The following is an 18,178-nucleotide window of genomic DNA, read 5'->3' as shown; positions in this document are numbered from 1 at the left end:
CTCCTGGATCTCTGATTACAAATGGTGAGACCTTGGGCGACTTGTTTAAATCTTTTTTAAGCCTCAATTTTACCATTTATTGTATAATATGGTAATGACACAACGCTCATTAAGATTGATGGAAAAAATGAATGCAAAATGCTTAGCATAGTGCTTATCACATAGTAAGAACTATAAAGGTAGTTCGTTATTTTTGTGCATTAACAAAAACATGGTGCTTGCTATTCGCTAGATATGCTAGGCACTGAGCAGGTAAAAATGAAAGTATATTATCTCTTGTTCTGAGGGGAACTCTCATGCTTACGTGAGAAACAAGTAATTATGATAAAAGCATGATTATAGAAATGCAAATCTTTCAGAAAGTGGAGTTGGATAATAACTTGCTCATTGGGAAAAACAGAGCTTTCAATTTTTTTTTTTTTTTGAGAGTGCAGTGTGCTATTCAGATCATTTCTCTTTTTGCAAAATAGATAATCGTATAGTTAGTAGTAGAGATACATTTTACATTTGCTTTACTATAAATGATTTTGTATAGAGCACTGTTGGAGAGAGTGAAGAGTCTTACAGATAATCCCATTGTGAATATTTGCATATTTATATTCATTTAATATTCTAAGTTAACTTTATCATTACTTATGTTGAGTTTTCATTCTAATTTTGTTTTTTTAACTGCATATTATAATTTAGTTTTAGTCCTTTTAAACTATGTGGGAGTTTTGACAATAATACATATGAAATTATTTTCGATTTTATTTTTTCCCCCACTATTTCTAATTTTATTGGTTAGAGATGAAAATAATGCTTTGTGAAATATACCTGTGGTTCTTAAAAGGGATTTGCTACAGTTCCTCAGCAGGTTCCAGGTGCAAGGCCCATAAAGGTTATCGTGACGGGTGCATGTAACCATTGGGGTAAATCACCTGGAGCTTTATGTTGCCTGTGAGAGCCAGTAAGGTTGATGGCATTGTAAACAACCAGTGAGTGTGAGAGGGTTAATGGGTTGCTGTTTACTGGGGTGTTCCATAACCTAAGTCACCTGAGAACCATTGGTATTTGCATAGGCTTCTTGGAGTTGGAAAGAAACTTGGACGTGGTGCTTGTCCAGCCTTACAGTTAATTTCAGGATGCTCTGACATTCCGTATCGTTGGCTGGTGGGTATCACGCCTCTGAGCACTGCACTTGGATGGATGGGAGGAAGAGAAGAAAATTCTTTCTTGAATGCTTTGCGTTCTGTGGGAAATGTCTGTAATGTTCAGCAAAGGCAAATGGAGTTAGCTTCTCTTTTCTCTGTTTGAGAAGGAGGTCTGGGTTTCTGAATTGAAGATGGCATCAGGGGTTTAGCAAAGGAAAAGGTCCATATTTTACTTGCCCTAGAGCAATGGTTCTCATCCTTATCAGACCCAGTGCCCCATTTGGTAGCAAATAATTTTAATGCGTCCCATAATATACACACAAAATTTGTAGGTAATAACCTATCTTTATGTACTTATTAAGAAGCAATCAGTATAACACCTTAACTAATGTATTAAAAGGAAATAAAAGAAAGTAATTTGTTTTTTAGTATGTAAATGCTCAACTACAAGTCATTATAAAAGTCAGATACTTATTTCTACTTGTAGAATCATTATAGTTTGCTACACATGCCAGTGGCAATAGCTGTGCCACTGAGAATGTGATTGTCAGAAATGAAGCTCATCTTTTCTGAAATTTCTGAATGATGAAGGTACATTCTTTCCATTTATGTAGTACTAGTTGCATTCCTGGGGAAACTCAGTATATGTTAAAGCCATGCAAAAGGTCTTTGTGTTTACGTGGGAAATGAGAATTGGTTCTAGACTCAGATTATGAACATTTTGTTTAACAACAGAAGTGTCCAGAGGGTCATTAGAAAATTGTGCAGGACACAGTACAATGCTTCATTGATGGTGTCGCTTCGTATGTTGCAGTAATCCACCCAGCCACTCCAACAACCAAATATGTTCTCATACATTTCATTACACTGCCCATGGAGCGGCACCATCCTTGTTTAGAATCACTGCCCTGTGCCCACTCCAGTAGAAGTTGACCAGCGACTTGGAGCCCTAGGCTCTACCTTAGGTCAAAAAACTTACACGAACCTGTGCAGGTGAAAGGTGCTCTAAGACATTTCTAGTTGTATGTTTAACCCCTTTCACTGATTTACTGGATTTTAAGATTACTGTGCTGTTTATTAGAAACAAGCTCCTATACATACAAACACCAGAAACACTTATATTTTTTTATTGTAAAATATACATAACTTACAATGAACCATTTTTAAGTGTAACCATTTTAAGTAGCGCAGTGGCATTAAGTACATTCACTTTGTTGTCCAACCATCACCACTGTCTGTCATTGGAAGTTTCACATCATCTCAAACTGAAACTCTGTACCATTACATTAAACAGTAACTCCCAATTTCTAGCCTCTGATAGCCACCATTCTACTTCCTGTCTCTGAGTTTGACTATTCCGTGTATCTCGTAAGTGTAATCATACAATATTTGTCTTTTGTGTCTGGTTTGTTTCACTTAGCATACTGTCCTCAAGGTCCATTCACATCGCATGTATCAGAATGTCCCTTTTATGGCTGAATAATATTCTATTGTATCTATATACCAATTTGCTTATCCATTCATCCATTGATCCACATTTCAGTTTCCATCTTTTGGCTACTGTGAATAAAACTGCTGTGAACATGTGTGTATAAATATCTCTTTGAGACTGCTTTCAGTTCTTTTGGTTGTAAACCCAGAAGTGGAATTGCTGGATCATATGGTAATTCTGTTTTTAATTCTTATTTTTTAGAATATTTAAACTGCTATACTGTTTTCAGTAGTGGCTGCACCATTTCATATTCCCATCAATAGTGTACAAGGGTTTCAATTTCTCCATATCCTTCCCAGCACCTGTTACTTACAGTCTTTTTCATAGTAGCCATCCTAATGGGTGTGAGGCGGTATGTCGTGGCAGTTTTGATTTGTATTTCCCTAACGATCAGTGGCGTTGAGCATGTTTTCATATGCTTATTGGCCATTTGTGTATCTTCTTTTGAGAAATGTTTATTCAAGTCCTTTGTCCATGTTTAATTGACTTGTCTTTTTGTTGCTGCGTGTAGTTCTGTATATATTCTGGATGTTAATTCCTTATTAGATACATAATTTGAAAATATTTTCTCCTATTCTGTGGGTTGACTTTTCATTTTCTTTTAGTATCTTTTGATACACAAGTTTTAAATTCTGATGAAGCCCAGTTTAACTATTTCTTTTTTCTTTTGTTGTTTGTGCTTTTGGTGTCATATCCAAGAAAACATTGCCAAATCCAGTGCCATGAAGCTTTCCCCTTGTGTTTTCTTGTACCAGTTTCATATTACATCCCTTATGTTTAGGCCTTTGATCCATTTTGAGTTAATTTTTGTATATGGTGTAAGTTAAAGGTCCGACTTTATTCTTTTGCATGTGGATATCTAATTTACGATACTAGATTTTTAACTTCTCACTTTCAAAATTGTTCATAGCCTTAGCTATCTTACTATTAATATAGTCTACTTATTTTCTAATTTGTGTTATAGTCATTTTTATTCTTAAATATTACTTTCCTTTTTCTGTTTTTCTCATTTTTAACCATCATATGTCATCTCTTTTTGCACCTGACCACTTGATATATTATTTACTTGGTTTGAATGCTATTTTTCCGTTGTAAGATTATTATTATAATTTTAGTATAAATATGTTATTATTATAGAAAGAATTTACCAAAACTGATATATAATTAGAAAATGAAAACACTCATAATCCTGTCTTCAAGGAATAATAGTTTGGTGCATATCCTTCCAGATATGTATTTCATCTATCCATACAGTTTCATAGCCTGCTTTTTCTCGCATAAGGTATCCTGTAAATTTTTCTGTGTTGGCTCATGGAGAGCATCATAATTTTAAAACTTACATGAAAATATACTTATATGGCTATCTTATAATTTGTTTAATGAACTCCCTATTACTGGACATTTACATTGACTATACTGGTTTTTTACTGTTAAAATGTATAAATGTTTTACGATAGAGCGCTAAAAAAAAAATCATAGTGTTTTGGATTAGGGTATTTTTAAGGCTTTTGAAATATATTGTCTGTTGCCCTCTGAAAGGTTGTAACAGTTCTACTCTGAGTAACAGTATGTGAGTGTACTCACACACCATTTTTATAGTTTACCATACTGGTTTGGCTAGTATGGTAATGAGTCCAATTGACTATTTTTTTATGTTTGAAGGTTTGTGTATTTCCTTTGTTGCCAGTTCTTGTGCTTTATTTTTGTTTCCTTATTGTTGCTTGTTCTATCCTTATTCTGTATTGGTTTATATTGGTTTCATCTTATCCATTTTAAATAATAATTTTATCATTACCCTCTTTCTGTAGTTCTTTTCCTTATTCTTTTAATTTTATTTTCACTATTTGTCAGAATTTTAAAAAATGGTAATTTTCCTCTTTTAAAATATTACCGGATTTAAAATAGGGAGCAAGAATCACTACTGGAGCCATAACAATTTTAGTAAGGTCCCACGTCTTACATCTAGCACTAGGGGTGACTTTTCTATCCACTTGCCAATATGGTAGCCCCCTTGGTTCTCTTTAATGAAGCTCTAAATTGACTGTGAATGGCCTAAATTCTTTTAACTTTTGCAAGTCCAAAGACCTACAGGCAAAAATTTCCTCCTGAGAGACTATTTTACTAGTACTAGAATTCCACTAAACTAGTAGAAATATATTATTCTCTTATAACAATCCTCACCTGTGTGCTAGGTATAAACTCTTTGGACTTCTGTTTTAGATAAAATCACTAGTTTTCAGCAAACTCTGTAGTCAGAAATGCTGCACAGTAGAAGGGGAGCTAGAATGAAGGTTCCATTTTAGAACCTTAGTAAGAAAAGGTTTGCTCTTAATATGTATAGTGCCAGGTAGGGACTAGACTAGTCAGGGGGATCACTTTGTAAATTACATAGTTGTCTAATCACTATGCTGTACTCCTGAAATTAATATAAAATATTGAACGTCAAAAAAAAGGCAAGCAAAAAGTTGTGGCACGTTGTAGACACTCAGTAAATGTTAGTGTTTATTTATAACAGAACAGGTTTGGTCTTATCCAAGCAAGGAACCAAGTGTTAAAGTTTCAGGACAATTTATTTCATGGGAATGAGGTAAATGGAATATCTGTAATCAGGCCTTTAATATATTATTGTTAAATTTTAATTATAATTATTTATCACTACATTTTTATTATCTTTTTAAAAGAATTTCATTGAGATAAAATTCACCAACCATAGCATTTGTCTATTTAAAGTGTACAATTCAGTGATTTTTAGTATATTTGCACTATAGTGCAGTCATTCCTATAATGAATTTTAGAACATTTTTATTACCTCCAAAAGAAACCCTGTACCCTTTATGATCTGATATTTTGATTTTAGATACCCTAATAGGTGTGAAGTACAGTATTTTTTTGTTGTTTTGATTTGCATTTCCCTAATGATGATTAGTACTGAGTTGCTTTTCATGATTTTTAAGTCTAACTCTTAAAACTTAAGTATATTAAATCTCTAATGGAAGCCCTAACCTGGCATTTAGATCCATTAGTGAGGGTGAATTAAGGGGACATATATTTCATTAACTCTAAAATAATACATTTTTCACATTTAACATCAGTGAAATCAGTACCTCTTATAGTGAGTGTAGTAGTGCTTTCATAAAGACAGTTTGAAAAACAAGAATCCAGTTGGCATTTAAGAAGTTTACTATTTCTGCTTCCATAATCCTGGAGCAATGGTTCAAGTAGAAACTAAAGTGTTCAAATTAGGAGGACCGAGTAAGTCCTCTTCTTCCAGATCCTCAGATTGAATCTTAAGTAACTTCTGATGGACGGCCTTTATCATGTCCTGGCCAATCATGAGGGATTTGGTGCATTATTTATCCTGTTTTTTGATAAATATTTCCTTGTAAAAAATCAATTTACTGGATATTTACTCAGGAATTTTTTCCTATTTTCTTTTTTTATAAACTTTTAAGTTTCTGTGTGTAAATTTGCATGAAGAAATGCAGGGATTTAGTTAAAGCTGCCATGTTATTTATCATTTTCAGACGCACTCTTGTTTGGTGGAGAGAACTGATGAGAAAAAGCAGTGAAGACTTGTCTTTTGTTTTCATGGGACTTTGACCCTTTGCAGAAACTGGCTGTGTTCAGAATATATGAATTCAGTGTTATCTTTTATTATTGTTGCTTTTAGGAAACCTACATTTTAACACAACTCATGAATTAGGATAGTAGAAATTAACGATTTTCAGTAGTGTAATCCAGAGTTCTGTATTTGCCCCAGTTCCTCCCTCCTCATCCCCTTTCTCCCTCCTTTCTTCTTTTCCTCCATTCCACCCTCCCACCCAACACTTTATTGTGGTAAGAACACTTAACATGAGATCTGCCCTATTAACACAATGTTAATTGTATGTCAACGTATTGTTAACTGTGGGAAATGGGGAATTGCCCCATTTTTTTTAACTTACATCTTAGTTATGTAAAATGACATCTGGTGAAACTACATATGCATGCCTCCTAGAGTAGAGAAGTGGAATAGGGGGTATAACAATCCTATTGACAGATGATGTTTTATAAATTCTGGCATCAGATTATGGATACATTTTTCCTTTTACTGAACCTAATTTGTTTCTATGTAATTTCTGTTATTGATCTTAATTCAGCCTTCTTGAGTGTCACACAGTGTATGTTCTCTTCCCATGTGAGAGGGCTCTTCAGCTATTTATTAGACATTACATTTTCTCCTAGTCTTTTTCTCTCCTTAGCATTCCTCCCTCCCTCGGCCTTTCTTCAAATGCAGTACAGTAGTTTATAGTCCTCTATGCCAGACTCCCATTTATCAGTGTCCTTCCTAGAACAATAGTTCAGGAAGGTATTTTAGACGTTAGTGGACCAATTAAAAGTGTAACAGGGCTGTAGTTCTTGTACTTGGGAATTACATGTACTTGTGCACATTTTGTTTGTATTAACTTTTCTGTAATATTTTACTGTCATTTCTAATTTAATTCTTCCAGTGAAGTACTAGGTGCTTTTAATGCACCTCATTACTAATGCAGCAATGAGATAAGAACATGAGTTAGTAGCAGATGCTGGTATGTTAAGTAAACTGTCTGCGTGTATTAATCACTTCCTTGCAGTAGCCTTTCCTTCCCACCCAACCTGAAGTATTTCCTGACACCTATTCCTCCCGCTGGTGAGACCAGAGACCACAACTCTTCCTCCCACTCGTTCTGTCCTTAGTGTGTAGTGTTGTGTCTGCTACACAGTGGGTACCTCCTTCATATTTTTTGAATAAAAGAAAAAAATGTTGTGATGGTTCATTTCCTTGATTCTCTCCTTATGTTCTGGATATAACTTCCTAGAATCGGGACCCATGTTTTAACCTTGACTTGATTGTCTAACGTGATGGTTGACACAAAGATGCCAGCATTCTGGCTGTGTGATTCCATGGATTATTTTGAAGGTTTATATGGCTAGAGAATGATTACAGGTATGTAAAAGACGTGAGATAAAAGGCATTTGGGTCCAAACCTAAAATCCTTTGAATGCCATGATAAGAAATTTGCAATAAAGAGCTGATACAAATTTAAACATTTTAGAAAAGTAGTTTGGGGAGGAGCATAAAAATTGGAAGGTTAAATATATTTTGAGTATGTTGTTGTGCCTGGGGAAGTTTCCTCTGTACAGATGGGATTAGAATTTATCCTTAAAAACTACTTCCTTAAGGGGAAATCCTTAAAAAATAAATAAATAAAAAATACCTTGAATATTTTCTTTTAGTTGAAAAATATGTAAGTATACTTTATTCAGCAATCTTTTGATATAGGATCATTGCCAATTTTTTAGCATGATTAATTAATTCAGACTTGTCATTTTTGCATATTCAAAATTATCCCCTTAATTTTAGTTTCTGTTTCTTTCAAGAGAGAATTGAAAGATACCTGCAATGAAATCTGAATAATCCTTCCAGATTTTAAATAATTTTCTCCTCTCTATTTAATAATGTCTCATACTTTTCTAATTCAATAGTCATTTTTAACAGCTTGGTTTATTGAGTCTTTCCAAGATACCCAGCTTAGTTGTCTGGAGGAAAACCAAAAAATAAAAATGATGAAAACAAAACCTAATTTTTTTATTTTGTATATGTTGATCGGCATAATATTTCATTAAAAATTTTTTTTGTTTGTTTTGTTTTACTCAAAGGGGAACAGACAGCAAACGGAAAGAAAGGATAGGCTTATGGAGTACAGCAGAGACTTCTGGTTATACCCCAGTGTCCAGTGTCCCTTGGTACCTATGTGGACACGGAGCCACACAGCTAGTGACTCTATCTGAGCTTTACTGGTAGCCAGGTGAGGCCGGGAGGCTAGGTTCTGTTTATGGGGATGTGAGTGGAAATGATGGTTGCCCCTCCTGTGTTGTACCCTTACAAGGAAAGCACATTCCTCCACTTCCCAAACTTATTCTCCTTCCCACTGACTGCCAGCTGCATGTACAGGTGGGATTACCAGTAGATATCTACACCTGAGTTGGAAGCCCTGTCCTGAAGATGGCAGAGCAACAAGATGAAAGGCACTTGGATCCCTGACATTTTCAACTTGACCGTGAGCCCCAGATGGCTTACACTGGGACTGCTGTACGACGGAGAAATGGCATTCTTTCTCTCTTGCTTAAATCACTTTCGTTGCCTGAATGAGAATCTAATTAAAACTTTTCAGGTACACGTATAGCTATATACACCGAAAGTGTCGCGTTACACAGAATTGATTTAATATGAGTTGGTGATAATAAAAGAGAGGAATTGTAACACAGCAGGCGCTTGAAGAACTTTGTTTCATTCAGTCGTTTGGTTATGCTGTTGATGAGATGCCATAGGAATTTAACTCTTGTGTACATCAATCGCCTGTGGTAAAATTGGCTTCCTTGTATGTTGTTTTGTTTAAAGCCGCAGAACCTATCTGCGACGTTCAGTAAGATGTCCTGTATATGCTTTGGACTGCTTCCTGAAAGGAAATGTTTCAAGTGGTGCGAGAATGATATTAGCTCACAGCAGGTTTGGAACACATGGTCTTCCAAGTCTGGTATGAGAATTCCTCAGATCAGGTAATAGAGATACCGAGTTTCCCTGAAAATAAGACCTAGCCAGACAGTTCAATCCTAATGCGTCTTTTGGAGCAAAAAGATTAATATAAGATCTGGTCTTATTTTATTATAACACTGGGCCTTATATAATATAATACAATATAATATACAATACAATAAATACAATATAATATATAATATAATATATAATACCTGGTCTTATTTTACTCTACTTATAAGACCAGGTCTAATATATTATATTATATTATATTATATTATATTATATTACATTACATTACATTACATTACATTATATTATATATTATATATGCCCAGTCTTATATAATATAAGACCAGGTTTTATATTAATTTTTGCTCCAAAGGACTCATTGGAGCTGATTGTCTGGCTAGGTCTTATTTTCGGGGAAATAGGATAGTATGTAAAACTTGTTTAATAGAGGAAAGTGTAATATCCATCTCTTTCTAAATATAGTTCGAAGTCATTGCTTAGGTGTTAATAGTGAAGGTTACAAGAGTTATTTTACACTATTTTTAATTTAGCCTAAAATCAACCGACCTCCTGCTGAACCCCTACCTGCTGATTAGTAGGGAAAAAATACAAAATGTTCTGAATTACACAATGTTGCCAAAGCTTTATTTAGTCCAATCTGATCATTTAAATAGTGCAGCTATATAGCATTCAGATAAAAATGTTTCCTCATTTGCCACCCTTACCTCCTGCTGTTCTCCCAGCTTGGTGTGGGGAACAGTGACTTACTGAAGTGCACCGTAGCAAGGACGGAGTCCAGTGCCTTCGATGTGATGTGCGCTGCGTGCCTCCTTGACCTTCGGGGCATTGGCTCCCACCTGGGTGCTCCTGGCAGCACCACTGACGTGTCTGGTGTCAGAACGCAGGGCTAGCTTAGAGCCAGCCTACGTGACTTGCCTCTAAGTGCAGACCTCACAGTCTCTCACCTAAGTCTCCTGGTCGTTGTTCCACCTGCTATATTGGGCCAAGTAGGAGGCCCAGTGTCTGTCGTCTCAGTCTCCACACTCCCTGAAAATTGGAAGGGCTTTGGTTAGGAAAGCTGAACCCCAGGGACTCCCCTTTCTACATATATGTGTGGTCCTTTCTAGTGCTCATGTTCATAAGGGGCTCCACTTTGGAGAAAGTAGGGGGAAAGAATTAGGCAAGAACTGCCATGAAACTTCTCGGAGTAAAAGTAATTTGCTATGTTTGCTATGAGATAGGAACATGAGTTGAAAGAAGCGAGATTAAAGATGACTTTATTCAGATTTAATCATGGGAAAGTTATGACCAAATTTTTCTAAATGAATTACATAATTTTGATGCAGACTTATGTACAATGTAAAAATTTGGAAGTTACAGAAATTTTTGAGGAATAAAATTGCATTACTTAGATATGAACACTTAATTTTTAGTGTATTTCTTTGTACTTTGTAGGTTTTTTTGCATGAATATATGTATACAGTTAGCCGTCAGCCCTTCGTATCTATAGGTTTTCCATTCACAGACTCAGCCAACTGTGGATGAAAAATATTTGGAAAAACAAATCCCAGAAAGTTTCAAAAAGCAAAACTTAAATTTGCCATGCACTGAGCACTATGTTGACTCCATGCAAAAGAAGTGATGTGTGGGCATACCCTGCTGTCGCCTGTATGCAAATACAGGTTATATGGAAATATTAGGCCATTTTATATGGGGGACTTCAGCATCTTCGGGTTTTGGTGTGTGAAATGGGGTCCTGGAACCAATCCCCCATGGATATTGAGAAACAACTGTATTTATATGGATAGTTTTAAAATACTATATATGTTTGTTTTTTCTCTATAAATTGTTTGTGTTTTTTACCATTTAGAATATTGGTATTTTTCTTGCCAATTAATGTTACTTCATTATGAATTAAATCTACACTTTGATACTCATTAATTGCTAATATTTCTCCCTCTTCTGTAGTTTGCCTTTCCACTTTATTTATGGTTTTGGCACTTTATAGATTGTTTCGTTTATAAATCTATATGTTTATATATTTGTATTTTTTAATCTAGACAACTTTTTCAAAAATTTGTCAACATAAAGGCCAAGCTCTGTGTCCAAGAAACCTAACCTGATCATGGCCTCAGAAGATAGATGTTTAGGTCCCCTATGTAACAAATCTAAGGTTACGTAGTGCTGGGGTGCTGCGCCTCACCTGGGCATTCTGGGACCAAGTTTCTGCCTTCGTATTACCCCACTGTGCCCTGGGCATTGTTGGAAGAAGACCGTAGTCACTCCCGTTTTCCAGTTCATAGGAAGGATCAGGAGAGAGAATTCTTGGCTGTGTTTTCTTTTTACACACACATCACATGGCATTGGTGAGAAAGTGGTAATGTGGCTTACTACTAGCAGCAAAGGAGGACGAGAAACGTAGTCTCTAGCTGCCATGTTCCAAACCACCACTCTTACTACAATAGAAGAAGGAGAGAACCTGTTTTACGGGCAATCACAAGCTTCCACCATACTTTTTCTTTATTTTTCGTGGTCTTTTGAAAAAGTCTCCTTTTTCCCCAGTTCCTATAAATATTCACTTAAACATTTTCTTTCTTTTTTTCATGGTTTTTCCTCCCTCTCTGTCATCCAGCCAGTGAATACGTGTTTATTGCTCTCCTGCTATGTGCTAAGTATAGGACTAAGCATTGGGGATACATCATGGTGATACTTCCCTCATAGCTTGTATGTAGTCCAGTGCGTGAGAAAGACATTAAATCAACGATTCTAGGAGTGACCCGTAGACCCTGGAGGTCCCTGAGACTATTGTGATAATAATACAATGATATTGTTTGCCTTTTCTGTTGTTGTTCGCTCTGATTGTACCCAAGTAATAATGAGTCAAACTGCTGAGTCAAGTCAGCAGCACCCGATTATACTAGTAGTCATTGTATCCGCTGCTGTGCACTTGTGAGAAAAAACGCAGAAGTCGTCAGTCGTTATTTTTATTAAATCTGGATCATTAGGTACACAATTCTTCAATATTCTGTGTGACCAAATGGGAAATACATCCAAAATACTTCTGTGTATCCCGAAGCGTGTTGGTTAGCTTGAAGAAAAGCAGTGGTGTGATTGAGTTGTGAATTGAACTAGTTGCTCTTTTCCTGGAATTCCATTTTTACATGAAAGAATGATAAATTATGGTTAGTTCAAGTTGGGGATTTGACAGAGTTAGTCTGTCACTTTAAGGAAAACAGCTAACAGTATTTGTTGCCAATAATAAAATTTGAGCTTTTGCTCATACACACAGAAATTTGAAGTTTAGAAAACTTGTCTCTAACACTAGGGCTCGACATCTTCCCAAGACCTAAAGCTACTTCTGATGAAATTATGGATAATATTGAAAGGCAATTTTTTGTATATTTAAATTATATCAATATTCAATTCTGTAGCAATCAGTGAACTAATTTCTAGATCAGACATGGGTTAAGTATCCATTCCAAGTGAAAGACCATTTGATTTCAAAGTATCAAAGTATAAAAGGTTAATATAAAAGGCATTATAACCAAACTTTTAGCTAGTCTTTTAAAATTTTGTCACAGAATTAAAGACTATCCACAGTTATCTAAAAGTGCTATTGAAATGCTCTTGCTTCCCTAACTACATAATTATGTTAAAATGGATTTGTTCATATATTCAACCAAAGTAATACATTGCACCATATTAAATGCAGAAGTAGATATGAGAATCCAGCTTCCTTTTAATATTCTATTTGTAGAAATGTAAAACAGTGTTACTTGTCTCACTTTTTGGGGAGAGGAGAGAAATATGATTATTTTATAAAAGTTATATATTGTTTATAGCTAGCCAACACCTAAGTGAGTAATTATTCTGATCACTAATCAAGAAAAAAAGGAGCTGACTTTCTATCTCAGTCTGTGGCTGCATCAGAACTCCTTGGAGGGATTGTTAGAGCACAGATTGCTGGCCTACTCCCAGTGTTTCTGATTCAGTAAATTCTGGATGGGGCCTGAGAATATTTTAAGTATTGCTGCTATTCCTGGTCCTCGGATCATACTTTGAGAACCATTGTTCTCTTTCTTTGGATTTATTGGACAAACCTTGAGTTGCCGTTTGAGGGAAGGAAAAAAAAAAAGCTTAAGTGCAGGTTTAGGGACAATGGCTGGAAGTGTCTGTAGTTGCCAGAAATTTAGGAATTAATTGTAAATTGAGCAAAACAGCATGAAAGAACTGTTCAATGTCTAAGGCTGTACTCTACTTACAAGCTAACAAGTTAATCTACCGCAGTTTCATGGATGCTGGCAGAAGACATGAGATTCCTGGTTCAGAAACAAAGAGAACTTTATTACAGTTGCAGTTGCTAGAGCATCAGCATTTATGGTGATTTACCAAGCCCTGCTACCCTAAGGGAGCCAGGTGATGGCTACACAAGCAGTGCATTATGTTGCAATAGAGGAACCCTAAACTTAGGGATTCCCCAGGTTTTTTTCATAACGTGCAGTAAGCCTGCTTGACCTTGTCCCACAGGATACGTTATCTTGAATATACTGTACAGTAAACAGACCTGCCCTCTGCTCCAACCGGAGACATTGTCTTCTAAGACTGTTCTCTATATAAACATCCTTGAAAAAGATGATTGAGAACAAAGGCAGTCAGTGCCTTTGCTCACACATGTTCAGAAATGTGAAAGAGCCCTATGGAGAACTAACGGTAGGTTGATATAGGAAAAGATATACAAAGTTTGTGTATGTTATTTGCTAGTCATTAATTGTAACTAGCTGAGCAAAAAAACATGAGAACAAATGAATGGACTTGAGTTTTAGGCAAAGCAATGTATGGTTGGTTCCCTTATGAAGGAGAACATTGTCCCTTTGTGTGGTTCTAAATTATTTTCATAAGTATATAACTGTCATTGGGAGCATCATTTCCTTATGTGTATAAGATGTATATGAACTTTAAAACAGAACAATTTTATAAATTTATATATATATATATATATATATATATATATATATATATATATATATATACTTAAAAAGAAAAAATTCTAAGTTAGTATGATAAATAATGATACATTAGCCACAATAAATTGCACTTGCAGAATGATCTTTTTGGATCAAGCATACCTCCTCTACAGTGTGCTATATAATGTCTGATTTCCTCAATCTTTTCTCTAAAGTTCTGTAACTTTCTTTTGTAAAGCATACAGTAATTATCATTTGGCCTTCTCTTAGTCTAAATGCATCATTAACCTCCTTTGTTTTTCCCTCATTAGCTCAAGATAATTAAAGTAATACTACTTGGCACAGGGTTAGTCCAAACTCTTTTTGGATCCATGTCACAGAAAACAAACTCATACCTGGCTCTCATAGCTTGGACATCAAGGTGAAATTGTCTTCAGTTATGACTCGAGTGATATATTTATTTCTGGCTTTGCCCAGGTTGGTCCTGGTTTATGCTTGTGCCTCCTTTAACTCTCAGAAGTGTTCCTATTCGGATGGCAAATCGTAAATGTTTTCCCTAAGTAGGACTTCATCTCAACGCTCAAGGGGTGGCCTAAGGATTCTCTAAGCCTGGCTTTATCAGTCTCTCAGGGCTGCTTCCCTCTTTTGGCCCCTTTCAGTGGTGTCTTCCATGATATTATCATGGAAAGTGGCTTCTGTGGGCCAGCTTTCACATCATCCTTTCAGTACAGTGATTTTTCTTCATAGGGTTCACATAAAAGGCCAGATTTCATTGGAGCCTAGATCTCATTCTTTTGGCGCGGGAGGGGGATGAATCACTGTATCCGAAGTGATTATTTTGTAAATATGTATGTATATACATATACATACACACACACATATATATGTATGTATATATATATATATATATATATATATATATATATATACACACATGTTTTTGACGTATATTAGTTTGTAAAATGTTTTGTTCAATGATATTTACATTTCAAAGAAATGGCTCCCAGGTCCTCTAGAAAGACATCCTGGATTATAAATCTGACCAAAAAAAAAATAAATAAAGGCCTATTTAAAATTAAATAGTTTCCAAAAGTGTGGAACACACATATTTTTCAAAGAGAGTGAGAAAATACATACAATTATAATTTTTCTAAAATAAATGCTCTAAGAAAGAGGGGAGGGAAATCTTTTCCTTTCGACCGGGATAATTAAGCCTCTTATTTTTAATTTATATTTGCCCTTACAGTCTCTTTATTTGCTTCTGTCTTAAATATAAAGACCTTGATCTTGTTAATCTTACAGTAGCTCTACTGTAATCAGAAGTGACTATAAATGCACTTCTAATTTGGTTTTATTCCAATTTAAATTGTAATTTAGTTTTATTCGATGTAAAAAGTTTAAACTGTTAAATTCTACATAAAAAGTAGGATTTCTTAAATATAGAGTAGTAGTGTCAGGAATTTAGCATAAGATAACTTGACTAAATCAGCATTTTAATAGCTGCTGAGCAGCCTGTGAATTGGGGCAATTTACAGCCCTGAAGCCAGGCATTAAATGGTATAAATATGACCCTAAACAGCAAATTGGAAAAAGAATCTTCTTGGAGGAAAAAAGTGTATTTCCTGAAATCATAAGTTTTCTTTTTTTTAATTTAAAACTTTGCCAGCAGTTAAAACTTGAAATTTCCTATACTGTCTCTCAACAAAATCAGGAGCAGGTACAATTTGATTATTATTTTTATAATGGTAACTTGCATAATTATTTTCAAGGAAGTAGAACCTAGCCGAGGGTTACTTTACTTTTTTAGTATCCACTCCTTGTCTGAACATGATGAAAGTTCCATTTCCGGGTCCATGAGACCTCAAACTGCATACAAGTGCTTGCTCCCTGTTACTGTGGAATTCTCCTTTGCCCTTCCACCTTCTGTGTGGTGCCTTCTCATCAGATGCTGAGCTCCACTTCATACATCTGTTGGGCTAAATGTTTGCTCTCAGAGATGCAATTTTCTATCAGCCTCTTCCTCCTTAGAGAGAAGCCTGAGGGGACCCCCTCAGTAACCCCACCCTTGTCTTTATAGTTAAGGGCCTACCATAACCACACTCCACGCGTTCTTGGCTCTTTGGGAGTTATACTGCCCTGAAGTCTCACTCATTTCACAGTGACCAGCTTGTTGACAATTACTTTACAGGCCACTGAGTCAATTTGACCAGCCTGGCCTTGTGACCAAGCAGTGGTCACGTACTTTGATCTTTCCAGACCAATGCATGTTATATATTCTTTGTTTCTTCTTGAAAGAGGGTGCTCCTACCATTTTAATCTCACCTCTGAATTTAAGCGAAAAGCTGTAGCTGCCTAGCTGAGTACTGTAAGGAAAATGAACCCTTTTCTCCCTTCCCTGCATGTCCACTAACTTTGAGGTTTTTGTTTTGTTTTTTTATTATACTGCTTTCTGCCAGTCTCTCAAACATGACTGTGCTGACTTGATTTGTAGAGCACACCCTTTAACTCTTCCCTGTACACCTATGTGGAAAGAATACCGGTATTTAGAATGTTGGAACCATAACCGTGCAACATTTGCAATTTTTCTATTAGAACTGTGTACATGGAAGTGAAAATTGAAAACCAATTACACAAATTGCTAAGCTTTGAAAGAGTTCTTTTTTCAACATTTTTTCCTTTACGCTATATATTCCTCAGAGTGTCTTGTGACTAGCAAGAAATTAGGTAGAAATTCAATTAGTAAGAAAGCCTTCCCCACTGTTTAAAATCTGTTTAACGTTAAACAGATTTCAGGATTTTTTTGATCCACAGCCATTAAGAGATGCTTATTGCAAAGTAACTAAGTGTCTTGTGCCACCAGTTTTTTTAAGTGTTAAGAAGTGAATTAGAATTTAAAGTTAATGTCTAACATCAGGAGGAAAAAACTTTGTCATTAAGATTTTAAAATTCTTACCTGTGTATATATACATAGTTTAACTGGTAAGAATGATATTCATGATTTCTGATTTTTGCCCTTGTATGGCTCTCAGACCTTACTAGCTTGTATCGTGTGAGCCTTTCTCTGGGCCTTTGAGTTGTTTCACTAGTAGAATAGACCACGGGTGGCTGTTCATTGACTCTCACTGTGCCTCTGAGTGTGGATGCTGGGATTTAGAATGCTCCATCTTCACAGCAGGCTGCTGCAGACCCAGTCTGCAGTGCTCTAGAAACACAGGGCTTCTTGAAGATAGCCCTGCTGGATGCTGCCCAGGGTGTGTTACTTGGGTGGACCTCTGAAATCGGAGGAATGTGTGAGCCATAATGCCTCCAGTTAGGCTTTTCACAAAGCCAAGTGTGCTGTTGTTGATTAACAAATAATGTGTTGTTTATCTTGAAATTGTTTTTATTGGCAGACACCCTTAAAGATTCAAAGGCTGTCTGTAAATGAAGAATGTTCTCATTGTTTATTCAGCTCCTGCTTTTCTACTTAATGTGCTGATGTCTGGGGAAATTTTCTTGAATATCAAGTCACAAGTAAAATTTAAGCATTATCCCCTCTCCCCCACCCCCCATTTTCAAATAGGACATTTAGCTATGAGCTGTTCTCAGATGCTTCTGATGACTTGGATGTATGTAGCTAGAGGAGGAAAAGTGCGAAGGGACTGGAGCTCAGAAGTTTGCCATCTAATCGTATCAGTCATAAATAGCTTAAGTAAATTCAAGTACATTTCTGGTTGGTTGACTGTGTGTCTGTTGCAAGTTAACTTCTGAGAATTCAAATAGAAATGTGCAAAGTCAGAGGCAACAAGGATCACATGGGCAGTGAGTCAGGAAACGTTGATGGACATAAGTGATGGTTGACAGAGGATCACCAGGGAGGCAAAAGGAAGTAGAGCAAATTACATGTTTGCAAGGGAAACAGTATGTGAAGATTTGTGGTGTGATGAGCAGTAGGTGTTCTTGGAACTGTAAGTTCACTAATGCTGGGAGCATAACGTACTGCAGGAATGGCCCTGGGAAAATGGGAAGATGGGCCCAGATA

The 18,178-nt window shown here is 35.9% G+C and overlaps 1 protein-coding gene across 1 annotated transcript in view; it reads left to right on the top strand.

The window, feature by feature from the left end:
- GNAI1 (G protein subunit alpha i1) overlaps nucleotides 1-18,178 on the top strand; it is an 83,255-nt gene that overhangs the window by 32,015 nt on the left and 33,062 nt on the right. The gene's annotated exons all lie outside the window — the stretch shown is intronic.

The sequence above is a fragment of the Rhinolophus hipposideros genome, assembly GCF_964194185.1.
Source record: "Rhinolophus hipposideros genome assembly, chromosome: 18".
NCBI classification, from domain to species: domain Eukaryota; kingdom Metazoa; phylum Chordata; class Mammalia; order Chiroptera; family Rhinolophidae; genus Rhinolophus; species Rhinolophus hipposideros.
This window is presented reverse-complemented; position numbering and strand designations above follow the sequence as displayed.